We start from the raw sequence: 13787 nt of genomic DNA on the forward strand, positions 1-13787 counted from the left end.
TGCTGCATTGCACACACGCAGCTCTGCAGCATTAACATACAGTTTTGTTGCATGCACACACATACCAGCAGCTAGCATGTTAAAACACTGATTTTATTAACACTTAATCCTCACATATAAGTGTAGTAATACATACATGGCCTCCTCTAGCTGAGTCCTGGTCACATGGTTATGAAGTCATCAGAGGTCCTGCTGCTACTGCAAGACCTTTGACATTACCTGCCCCTATATGTACAGAGGAGGTCCTGTACCCCAGGGAAATATGTGAGTAATCTCCAGTTTTTTGCACTGGAGGGGATCAAGCAAGGAGACGGAGGACTGTGCAGCCAGAGTTCTCCTGATGATCGATCAGTGCATTTGCAGATCATTAAGGCAGTGGTCAGGGGGCTCTGGATCTTTCAGACCCCCCCTGCAACTGGACGGTAAGGTGCAGATGCTTTTCAACAAGATTTTATCTTGTTGAAAACTGCATCTTATAATCAGAAAAATATGGTACATAAAACCCACATGTCTAAATGGACAATGCCTTTTCACAAAACTTCTAATTGCACCATCAGTCTGGTAATATATTTGCATTAAAGGGGTCTGTTTCTCTTTGCTGATGTATTGTTTACAGGCTGCAGCAGCCTGTGATGTCCTGTAAACAGGCTGCTTCAGCCAATGATAAAGCTCAGCACTGAACTCTTTCATTGGCTGCAGCTGCATGTGATGTCCCATAAACAGACTATTGCAGCCTGTAAATATTATGTCACAGGGGACACATGGTGAGTGTGGAAAGGCGAGTATGAGTCAGTTTATAATTTTTCAGCAGGTGGAACATGTTTTTTTTTTGTTTTGTTTTTTTTTAATTTAAGTCCCACAAGCCCTTTAAAGTTTTTGGTTTTGCCATTGAAAATCCAGTGTGAAGTGCCTGCTACCAGTGGTCTGTCTCTCTTTCAGCACCTTTGCAATCCACTGCCTGTCGTTAGACATTTGGCTTCTCTAGTAACAGGGACATGGGGGCACTGCTAATTACTACATGCAGGAGAGGAGCAGGCCTTCAGATGTGGATTTGCATCTGATTGAAGTAGGGCTGTACAAAGCAGCATGAGAAGTATGGGAGAGGAAGTACTGGCAAGTAAAGTACTAGCAGAATGGCTAGCATAGGATGTCCCCTACTTGTCAGTGGATTGCAAACAGCAGGGAAACAAAAAAAAAAAATTGGAAAATTTAAACGAAAACTGAAATGGCCAACGAGGACTGCTTTTGAAAATTTTTTGATAATTCAGGTACACTTTAATAAGAAATGGCAGGCTGGTAGTACCCAGGTATTATATAAGATGGACAGATATGGTGATACACACAAGTGGGTATCATAGTGCCACATGAAAAGGCACACACAGCTTTATAAGATGATAGATACATTCTAATGCTCCTTTATGCCAAGTATGTGCCAGGAAATAATAGATTTGAAGAGAAACCCCAAGAAACTTGAACTTAGTATTATACTATGACATCCGCTACCGATCCTACAGTCCTACTAGTGACACAAATCCTCAGACCTAATCCTAATAACTCACATCACTGGATATTGACTTAGATTGCCGAACAAAGTCTAGGAACACGACAAACTGGTAATTCCAGCAGGCAGTATATACTATGGGCACACGCTGGTACCGCACAATATGCTGCCTTGCAAAATGGTGGAAAATTCACACTTAATCCAATGTCATAATTTTGCTCGTTAGAAAATATAATACATGGACCTCTGACCAATATCAACTGGGACACACAGAATAACGTACATAACACACTGCCTGGGGACTGAGTTAAGGCTCATTCACATAGGCGTAATTAATTTCAGCCAGGGATAAATGCAGCATTATCACTGCATGCGTTTTTGATGCGTGTGCAGTTTTGTTAACGTCCGTATTGCATCTGTATTTAATGCACTTTTCACGCACACAAAAAAAAAGCACCAGAAGGCCCAATTGATGTCAATTTTTCCCACTGTCCCCTGGCAATATGCGTAAAAAACGCAATGCACACACATGCAACAGCGAATTTGCTGCATTTTTACACATTGCTATTGACTGTAACCAGTCCATAAATACTGATGAAAATAGAACATACTGAGGGTTTTTTTACGCACATAAAAAAAATGCATGTCTGAATACACATGCAAATCAGTGGAGTTGAAATGGGCTCTTATTCTAGAGATGCAGCAGGACTGTAAAGAGGCTCCTTACACCTTTTAGTGCATGTAATACGCTGCACAAATCGTCCGTAGGCTCCCATGTCGCTGCTTAAACATATTGCGCAAAATATACATGCAAGAAAGATTGCGGCACGTTCTATCTTGGAGTGCATGCACGCCAAGATAGTGCATGACGATTGGCGCCACGCAGCAACTACGCAATATAATTGCGTTCTTGCTGCGTGCAGCCTTGCGCATGGCACGCAGCGAATAACGCCCGTGTGAAACCAGCTTTAGTCATTTGGTACAACTCATCATGATAGATCACAGACTTCAGGCAGGATGATATCACAAGACTAGGTAACCATATTGTATCATGATTTTATAGACTCCTAAAGAGTTAATGACAGTGCCAGCTCTGCTACATCTATGTATCTAACTTTGACACAACATAATAATATACATTGTAAATAAAGAATGAAGAAATAATTTATATATGAGGCACAGGCAACAACAAGCGTGTATCAGAGAGGCGCACAAACTAACACAACACTGCTTGTAACATGCTGGAATTCCAGGACTACTCTATAAATAAGCCAGTTCCTCATTTGGTGCAGCTCACTAGGATATCACAATGTCCTATCTGTGAGCTTACATAGGACTGCAGGAAGCCCTACTGCACTAGGAGTTCATTGACAGATCCAGCTCTGCTACATCTGTATATCCAGATCTAATTAAGCAATGACTATGTAGAAGACCTGGGACACAGGTAATGACAACGAGCATGCACCAGAAGAGCGCACAGACTAACGCACACAACACACTGCCTTGTAGCATGCTGGAAATGCAGTATTATTCTGTAAATGTAGAGTTTGTCATTTGGCATAGCTCACTGTGATATTACAAAGAGTTAAACAACAGATCCAGCACTGCTACATCTGGATCTACAACCACGTAATCATATAGCTGGTGAATAAAGGAAAGGAGGGGTAGGAGACAGGGGTGCATAGAATAATGCACACAACACACTGCCTTGTAACATGCTAGGTATTTTACTATATAGATGGATTAAATCAGAGTTCATCATTTGGCACAGCTTATTGTGATATGACAGAGTTAAATGACAAATTCAGCTCTGCTACATATGTACGGCACGGTATAATAATGTACATTGTTAGTTAAGTGGGGACACAGGTAATAGGAACAAACATGTATCATAGTGGAGCATAGACTGCTACATGCAGAGTTACTGTACAAACAAGGGATGCTCATTCACTTACTTTAATCCTGGCAACAAGCTGGACTGGCTGCATGTCCGAGCCCTGGGATAATCCTTAGTATACCCAGCAGAGGGTCACGCCAAATACATGGGAGATTGCAGAAAGAATAAAACTTCGGGTCAGTCTTGTGGTGAGCTAGTCCCTGCGTCTCCCAGATCTGCTGCCTAAACCAGTGTGAGCACTTCCACACTCCCCAGATCCTACTGAAACACTCCCTCCCTCCCTTTCTCCCACATCCTCCCTCCCAGCACTCGGCTCAGCGCTGGAATGAAAGCATTGCTGACTACTTTTTTTTTTTTTACTCCCTTTTTTTTTGTACGTGCTTTATTGTAAAGTACACCAAAGAGTGAGAAAACAATCAACTTCGGCATTTTAAAAAATAACAATGTATCGCTGAAATATCTGGGGAACAATGGAGCAGTCACTTAGAGGTCTGCAACGCCGGTTATAAAAATATAATAAAAAAATGTAAATCAACTAATAACAATGCAGTCCCAGAATATTACTGATTTTATGTATTAAAAGGGTATGCATAATTGTGCGTATCTCAAATGAAAATTAATCAACTTGATTACGACTTCTATGCTTCTGGTACTGGGCTACAAACAAACCCTGTGTGTAGTCTGATCCAGATGTGTTTTTACAGAAAAAGGGGAGAAAAGTTATACATGACTGAAGGATCAGACTACAGGAATTTGTTTGTAGTCTGTTACCATGGAGATACATAGGAGCTGTATACACAAAACGATAGGTTTCTTTTTTTTTTTATTATCCAAGACGGTGTACAAAGCTACTGTTATATCTGAGCTGGACACACAAACACCTTGTCTGAATCGCACATAACAGTTGTCCAAAAAGGTCGAATATAAACTCTATTAATAACTAGAAGAACTAAATGACTAATAAAGAAACTAAACAAAGGGGGGAATGGGAAATCTCAGCCTAATATACTAAGATGGGAAAAACTCAGCCTAAGGCTGGATTCACATGAACGTATATCGGCTCGGTTTTCACGCCGAGCCGATATACGTCGTCCTCATCTGCAGGGGGGCGGGGGGGAGGCTGGAAGATCCAGGAGCAGGAACTGAGCTCCCGCCTCCTCTTTGCCTCCTCTCCGCCCCTCTGCACTATTTGCAATGAAAAGAGGCGGAACGGGGCGGGGCTAAGTTACACGAATTAGCCCCATCCCGCCTCCATCCATTGGAAATAGTGCAGAGGGGCGGAGAGGAGGCAAAGAGGAGGCGGGAGCTCAGTTCCTGCTCCTGGCTCTTCCATCCCCCCCCCCCTGCACATGAGGACGACGTATATCGGCTCAGCATGAAACCGAGCCGATATACGTTCGTGTGAATCCAGCCTAAAGTGGGGTGATCGCCCTAACGAGGGTGGCCCCAGTCCAGAACTTGGGGACTTCCTAAACTGTCCTTAAATGAAAAGTGGATGAAAAAAGGTAGGTGGTAATAACAAAAGTCGTATCCATATAGGAAGTAGAAGTTATACCACAATAATAAGTATGAGCCTCAGGGTCTTATCTGATTGAAGGTTGATAGCAAGGGGACGAGGACTGGCCCAAAACTCTACTAACTCAGAGAAATAACTGGTGCCCGCTGAGAGGAGGGGACGAAATTTATATTTCACAATAAAGGCTGATTGGCTGGCTGGGTAAATCAGTTCCCCGTTGACCAATCAAATCACACACAGCACAGAGATGTTCACATGTAGGCGCCCGGCACCAAATGATAGTTCACATGCGTTGATGCTGCGGTCAGCTCGAACTTGCTTCCATATCGTGCCCGGCACACCATTACAGCTGCTTTTTCATTTAAAATAGACTGGAGCAAGAAAACAAGGGGTTGAAAACCTGTCCATACCCTATGAAGCAGAACACTAGACTCCCTTCTAATAAGGGTCCGTTTACAACAAACAATAGATTGTCTGAATGAGCGAACAATGTCAGCTAAGACATTTAAGAGTCCAGCCTCCCCTCATTAAAAATAGTGCAGAGGGGCAAGGGGGGGGGGGGGGTGGAGAGAAGTCAGAGAGGGGGCGGGAGCTCAGAGCACTGCTCCTGGCTCTTACAGCCTCCTCCCCCTGCAGAGAGGGACGCCGTATATCGGCTGGGCGTGAATACGCGGCCGATATACGGTCGTCTGAATGCATCCTAAAGGTGGCCTTACACATCTTGTCTGGCACCCCCATACATATGCACACTCAGTTGGTGCTTTTTAGACCTAGAGCCAGAATATTCTACAACACGCTGCACAATATTCCATATCAGCACCAAAATCCAAGGTAAAAATGAAGATTTTGAGGCGAAATGACCAACAAAATTCTGCCATGTTCAATTAGGGGCCTTTCACAAGAGTGCACTTACTGGTATTTTGCATTCTGCACCAAAATCCACACATCTCAATGCCGATTTTTTTGTGCAATTAAAATGGCTTAAATCATCCTGCAATTATACATCAAAATCCGCAGTGAGACTTGCAGGTTCTGGTGTCGAATTCCAAACAGCGGAATAAACTGCGCAATGTGGAATAATTCTGAGATACAAATAGGTTTATTTTATGCTGTACAGAAATATTCCTACTGTGTGTAAACCATCTTACATCAGACTTCACTAGAGGAATAAAGATGGAACAGAGTCAAGTGTGACCAAAACCGCAAAAATATGGTGAGTGCCTTGTTCACTCCGCCGCAAGTTTCTGTTAGAAAACAGGATGAAATAGTGCAGCAAACAGTACTATTTTATTCTGTAAATTCCAGCAAAATGGCAGACTGGGGGTCTTGTCAATTATTGCGTGCGTATCCGTGCATTCTACTGTACTTTTCTGCACTGTCGGGCCCATTCACATCATTGTGAGACACACACACACTGTGATTGAACCGGCTGAGCTGCCTAATTAGTTCCCGGTATTATTAATTAACACCACGAAATTGCGCTAATTGCATGATTTAATGTGGACGGGGTGCGCATTTGCTCATCCCCATAGACATCTATATTGCCTTGAGTGCGCAAACATGCCCCCCCCAAAAAAAACATGGCACATATATTATAGCGCAAAACACTGAAATTGAGGAAACCCTTTGAAATCAATGGGTTCTACTCTCTGCGGTTTGTGCAATTTTGTGTTCGTGAAAATGCACGCAAAATCGCCCAGCTGCAGAAGTCCTTGGGGCGGCTTCAAACGACCGTATTTGCTCATGAAAAAATCCCGCACACAATACACGGCAAATAGAACTTATTGATTTCAATGGGTTCATTTTCCTTTCTTTTTTGCGGAAAAAAGCTTCATAGAGGTCTATGGGAGATGCGCAAATGCACACATATATGTGTGGGTATGCGCAATATGCTGCATAAACCTGCGCACACTGGCACCTCCTTTGGCAATCACCCACCCATGTGAACTAGCTGTGTCATGTGCAAATATGTACAGTATCGTATGCAGACACGTGAGCAAAATACCATTGTTCACTGCGCAGAAAAGTTGCACAGAAACGGGCGTAATTTGCAATGTGGTCGTCTGAAGCCTCCCTGAGGCTGCGCTCCCACGGGGCTGATTTCCAGCGGAATGTCCGCAGTGGCCATCCCGCTGCAGATCAGCCGCGGAATGCATGCCTCCAAACTTGCACCTCTAAATGCAACCTCAAGCAGTAGATTACCAATTCAGCTCTGCTACATCTGTAGAAATAACTTTTTTTCAGGGCAGTGCTGCATCTTATCCCTGTGACATTTGTGACAGCAGATTTCAGCTGTGGCTTTCTGACAAGCGGCCATGTCTCCCCTCCCGCACAGAAATACTTGGGTAATTCCACACATGCCTGGCATTCCTATGGGCTCCATGGTGATGTGCCCCTCAGTGGTGAGCTCATCCCCTCCCTGTCCTAAGCACTGGTCAGAGGCTTATAGACCCCCAACTGTCTGTGAGGGGGAGCAGCGTGTGATGTGGTGCTGGGACTTGGACTTTCAGAGCACATTATATCATCAATGAACGTCAAGTATGCGGCTGGTACAAGGGGTTAAATTTACCACAAACTTGTCAGTACATGCAGAACCCCCATATAGGACTCGTCACCCAGCTGTCTGGAATGGCTGCTGGAAAGCTGGGTGATAGACCATGTAATGCCGCCATATTGTTTTCTGTCAGCTCCCAGAGACAGGTAGAACAATAAAATATGGCTCTATTCAAAAGAATGGAGTTCATATTCGTCCGAGTCCCGCAACACACAGAACTCATGCGAGATTCTCAGCCATGTGAAACGGCAGCTATTTAGCCGTGTAAAAAAAAAATCGTGACCATCTGAAGCAATGGATTCCAATGTATTCATTCAGATGGGCACCTAAAAAGATCGCCCCGGGTAAAATAGCACATCTGCGACCGTTTTCAGTCACCGATTTTATACGCTGCCTCAAAAGATATGTCTTGCACTATCTTTTGCCGAGATACGCTGGAGGCTCCTGTAGACTTCTACGGGAACTATATAAAAGGGAGGGGAAGGAGTTTACCTGCGTCTAACACTGGGAAAAGAAGACAGCTGCCTCTATTTAAGCATAGTCATTCTGAGGATTTCTGCGCTGCAGTGTTTTTATTTTGCCGATACGTGGCAGCGGCCCATGTGAATGGCAGAAAACATGCGGCTAAAGATCAGGACTCAATCACGGCAATTCTTCATTTATGAGGTTTTTATAGCACAAACGGGCAACATAAAAACGCATGCGATCTTGTGAAAGAGGCCTAAAGGTGACTGCACACAGCTGATATTTCTGTCCATTTTTTGACACCAAAAAATTGGCCCAAAAATTGGACAGAAATACACCCATTCACTTGAATGTGAAGGCACACTGCTATTTTTTTAAGGGCTTATACCCCGTGTTTTTCACCGCATATTACGTGTGCGTTGCACGGCCGTGTGATATGTGGGGAATGGAGTCTCTTGACTTTCATTGATCCATTCACATGTGCATGTAGTCTGTAGACACTGTACCGAAACACAGTAGAAATTGATAGCAGCATGCTGTATTTCTCTGCATACCATGCAGTGTGAGCCCTATACATTGGTATAGGCTGCGAATGAAACGTTGTCCATACTCAATAGATTGTATATGGGTGGCGTTTTCATACCCATCCCTACTCTGAAATAGAGCAGGGAATAAAAAAAAAGTCACACTGTGCATGTCCGTGTGATACATGGGCATACGCAGTGCACTCGCAGCCATACGCAGTCTCTGTTGACCCTCTGCCAGAAGAGCCAGAGTTTACAAAATCGGTAAAATGCTGCTGAGAAACCCGCAGCGTTTTACTGATACGTTTGTGGACATGAGGCCTAACTTGGACTGATAGTCCCAGAAAAAAACAGAAAAAAAAAAAAAGAATTGCAGCAATGCGATTTTCTTCAGCACATCAGGCAACACATGGATGGGATGTCCAAGCAGGGGCATAACTATAGGGGATGCGTTTGCACCGGGGCCCGGAAGCCTTAGGGGCCCATAAGGCCTCTCTTCTCCAAGCCAGTACCATGAATAAAGTATTATTGTTCGGGGTCCTGTTGCAGATTTTGTATTGGGGCCCAGTAGCTTCAAGTTAGGCCTCTGTGTCTAAGTATTGTTGGATGCGACTTGCACCTGAGAATCTTGGGCACAACATTTTAATCACCCATTCGCATTTACCCTTAGGCCGCCTGCAGACGGCCGGGTCGGATCCCGCTGCGAGAATTCTCACAGCGGGACCCGACCAGAGCCACTGCAGAGACCAGTGCGGTGCTCACCTGTCCCGCGGCTCCGGCTCTTTGATGTCCTGGCCGCCAGCCAGCCGGCGCATGCGCGGAGTGGAGCCGGCGGCCCAGGAGTGACTTTTCTGTGCGGGCCTCTGTGAGACCCGCACAGAAATAGAACATGCCGCGATTTGTTTTCCGCATATGATTTCACGTGGACAAATCACGGCCATCTGCCAAGGACTGCGTTTTCTAATGCAATCCTATGGCAGCTTCCACGGGCAGAAATTCTGCGGGAAATAAAAACGGAGCCCCATTAACACTCGGGTAATAGCGCTTATTGCCAGGCCGCACCTGTGCAGATTCAGCCTGGCAATTGTTGGGTAAACGCAAGTACTAACGGAAGCCATTGGCACTCGTATAAAGGCTCCCCAACAGCTTTCTCATAAACAGATTAGTTCATAAACTAGACAACTCATTTCTAGTCATTTGGGTGGTCCTGGTGGGGCTGGACAAGAGACAGTTTTTGAATGTCCCACAATTTGGGATTCAAACATTGGCAGAAATGTGACACATTGGGGGGAACCTTTCAAAACTGATGCAAAGGAAAAGTGGTTGAGTTAGAGAAGCGTCAGCACATGGCGAGCAGCATGCCACATCCATAGTGCCAGAACCCACAACTATAAAGTAACCTTCCACTCTTGGATATTGAACAGATCACAAAATGTTTTAGAAAATTGATTGGATTTATTTTTCTCTGGTGAAACAGAATGAAGTGAGAACAAAGCTGTCTGCTATCTCCAGACCCAAACAAATGCCGAGTCCTCTCATCTCAATGACTCCTTTCATGCCCCACACAAAACACTGAGAACTTTTCATTTGTCTTCAAGATGTAAGATACTGAGCTTGTGGTTTCCTTCACACACTTGATCCACTTTGGGGGGGGAGGGGCAGTTTTTTTGGTCTTGTAAAAAACAGCATGAAATTCATGTTTTTGGAAGTATTTTTGTAGGGCAGTATCTGGGACCTTTCCAATGGGTGGAATTAGCCCCTGGTGGACACTGTATGCCACGGTATACTCTACGTGGCTCCAGGCGGATTTTGATGTAGAATTGAAAATGGCATCATTCTGCCTGCAAGTTTGTACTCAAATCTGCAATGAGAAGTTTTGGAGCGGAATCTGCAGCGGCAGATTTGGGTACATAATGCAGGTTAATTCGGACCCGTGTGAAAGCCTTTTGGTTCACACATTTTTGATATTCATCTTTGTTCAGGCTTTTCTTTCTACAGAGAAGAATAGAAAATGTGAAACACTGAATGAGAAGTGAACAATTGTCAACGATGAATCTGCCTGTCTAAATAGTCTACATGAGCGCCAACGAGCGGGTAATGACGTCATCAATGAGCGGGTGATGACGTCACCAACTCGCTCACTCGTGCAGACGATTCTCATTCAGAATCATTCAATGTACTAAGAAGCATAAGAGTTTCCGACACGGATGTGATATACTGCGATTAAGCTTTATTTACATAAAACCGGAGAAACCCTTGTAAGAGGAAGACAGGCCATGAATTCCCAGAATATTCTGTTCCTCTTATCATACAGGCCCCAAGTACACTGCAGCCCATGCCATACACATGAGATCAAAGCTTACTTGCCAACTTCTGAGAAGTGATATCAAGAAGACTCCAAGAACTGATGTATTAAGCAACACCCAAAATTTTTGGCAACATACACCCAGCCTATTTATGTAGGGCTCACTCACACGGGCGTATTGTCACTGTGTATTACACATAGATTTTTACGCACATAATATGCAATGCTAAAAGCCCATTGATTTACATTGGGCCACTCACACCTGTGGTTTTCTCACATGCGTGAAAAAAAACACAGCATATCCTATTTAGGTGTGTAATATGCCAGTTATAGTCTATGGGAGCCAAAAATACACAGAAAATATGCATGTATTTGCTGCGTACTGTGTATAAGGGCAGCTTCAGACTAGTGTAAGCACAGAAGCGTTCACTCTTGTGCAACGTTTTTTCACAGTGAAGTTGTTTTTTTTGCACCCATGCCTGTGAAGGAGGGTTTTCTGCGCAGGCACTGCTCATTAACATTAGCGAGGGAATCACCCCTGCCCTGATTTATAAGGCTATTAAGCCAAGTTAAGCTCCAGTGTTCGTGGGTATGTGCACTCCTATGAGGATGTTTGGTGCACAAATGCGCACAAAAATAGAGCATGTCACTTTTTTTGCGCGCGCAACAAAGAACGAGCACAATACGCTGTGACAATACGCCCGTGTGAGTGAGTCCTAAGGCTTGAAATCACAAGTAGTGCATATGACCATCTTTATCAAACTCCTATATAAATACAGACCCCAGACCAGAATCTATGAACTAATAAAGCCCCCAGACCTCACACTTTATTTAAAGAAAAAATTCCCAAGGATGCGTTCACATGTGCGAGAAAATCATGCAAATTTTGTGCGAATTTGCATGCCAATACAACCCATTATTTGTAATGGCTGTATTTACATGGGTGATTTTTCTTTTGCAGGCTATGAGATGGAAGACTCACAGCATGTTCTATTTTCATGCGAGTCTCGCATAAGAGTAAACATCCAGATATGCGGTTTTCTGCACATTGCACAGCACAGGGACGGAGTCGCACCCAAGAATGTCAGGCACGATTCGCTCTCACTCATGTGAATACAACCTAAATCAGGTGTAAACTAGTCCTAAAGCTGCTGCCTATACACTTTAGATAACTGTTGTCCTAACAAATGTCTGTCTGACAGGTATCGCACCCAACTTTCCCCCACACATGTACGCTCTGGCAGACGCTTACCTCCAGCGTCAACATATATAGGAGAACATAATCAAGATTACTGTATAAATACAGTAACAGAACAGAGCTTACTACAGAGATAGGATAACAAAACCAAGCTTAATAAATAGATATGGTAGCAGAACCAAGCTGTTTACATAGATATCTTACTCAAATCAAGCTTACTACTTAGCTATAGCACCTAGCTTACTACATACAGTACCAGAACTGAGCTTATTTCATGGATACAGCACCAGAACCAAGCTTACTATATATACACATTAACAGAACTGAACTTATTACATTAATACGGTAGCAGAACTAAGCTTATTGCTTAGGCAAATCTGCATGTAAGGCTGCATTTGCACCTCGTTCTGGCGGTCTTTTCAGGCTTCCCATGCAAAGCTTCAGTCCGATATGTCAAAATCAGCATTCAAATGGAACCAAGGACAGCTTCATACGCTGTCATTTCTAAAATGGAGACCAAAGCTGCAGGTTTCCGTTTGTTTCTGGCATTTTGGCTGGACAGAATAGCATACATTATTCTGTTGGGCCAAAGTACTGGAAACGAATGGACACCTGCTGGAATGAAGGCTAGAGCTTCCAGCTTTGGTCTCTGTCTCAGATAGGACAGCCTAGCCATCTAGGGTTCCATCTGAATGTGGTTTTCGGCATGTCAGAAGGAATCCTTGGACAGGAAACCTGAATAGGTGTTCGAACGTGGCGTGATTATAGCCTTAAATGGTAATTTCTGTAGAAATAATGTATCCGAGGTTTTCCATTGAAGACAGAGTGGGAGGAAAGGTTCCTTCTAGAGCAAGCTGCCTCCCAGCCACTGTTAGAGCCGTTTGACACCAATCCAGGTCATATGTACCCCTGGATAGAGGAGTACCCATTCCAGGTTGGTCTTGTCCCCATTGTGATAAGTTGTGAGAACTTGTATATGAGCAAAGTCTCCGCTGATGCCGCTGATTCCCGAGTAGTTAGGTGTGCTGGCGTCAAGAATCCATTAGGGGCTTTATTTTCATCTTTTCTGGTCCCAACCGTCTCCTAACTTATTATTTGGTGGAAACACTGCAGTATGAGTGCTATTGAAGTAAATTACTGAAATTCTGTTTACTTGTGTTTTAATGAGGATTTAGTGTCTTGTTCTGCTCCGAAGATAAAAGATTTTCTTGTGACTGCCAGTGCTAGAAGATCTGGTAATTAATAGAAATGTGTAATTACCTGTAATTACCTGTGTTGTGGCAGGTGTTTTGTAAAAACTGCTGAACTCCCAACAAACAAATGAGAGTGCGGCACTTGATAAGCATCTTGCCTCCGTACTGGGCACGTTCAAAGTCTCCAAAAATGTACTCACTAAAAATAGTCTCTTACTTAGAAATTCATGGGTTACCTATATATATATGTAAAGTGATGTATATAGGAGGTGCCCAGTCTGCTTTTCCTTGAGTGTTGCAAGCACATTATAGGTGGTGTTCGCTCCCGTGCAGCTGGTAGAGCCAGTATGGCAGCACAGGAAGACTTGCTTTTCTTGTTCCTTCCTTTTGCTTCTCACAGAGATAAGCGGTGCTAGATGTATATGGCAGCTGCTTAACTCTCACCTATGTCAAACTGCATGCATTGGTGGAGCTAAGCAAGCTTTTTATGTAGCATTAAAATTACTAGTTAATAGGCAGCTACCCTACATCTATGCCCACCTATGTTACGCTACATCTATGCCAACCTTCTCCCCCAATGTCCTGTAATAACCACATGAGACCCTGGGCAGTAAAGGTGAAGCATCTAGTGGCT

General features: G+C 43.9%; 1 protein-coding gene across 4 annotated transcripts in view; it reads right to left on the bottom strand.

The window, feature by feature from the left end:
• Window positions 1–13787, bottom strand: part of FRMD6 (FERM domain containing 6) — a 187233-nt gene that overhangs the window by 55529 nt on the left and 117917 nt on the right. For 3 of the 4 annotated variants that reach the window (XM_066608022.1, XM_066608021.1, XM_066608018.1), the window contains exon 1: window positions 3457–3646. The exons of the other annotated variant lie outside the window; for it this stretch is intronic. The gene's annotated coding sequence lies outside the window, so the exon portion shown is untranslated. Of the gene's footprint in view, window positions 1–3456; window positions 3647–13787 lie in introns of those variants that run through there. 4 annotated transcript variants of the gene reach the window in all.

The sequence above is a fragment of the Eleutherodactylus coqui genome, chromosome 6 (genome assembly GCF_035609145.1).
Source record: "Eleutherodactylus coqui strain aEleCoq1 chromosome 6, aEleCoq1.hap1, whole genome shotgun sequence".
In the NCBI taxonomy this organism is placed as follows: domain Eukaryota; kingdom Metazoa; phylum Chordata; class Amphibia; order Anura; family Eleutherodactylidae; genus Eleutherodactylus; species Eleutherodactylus coqui.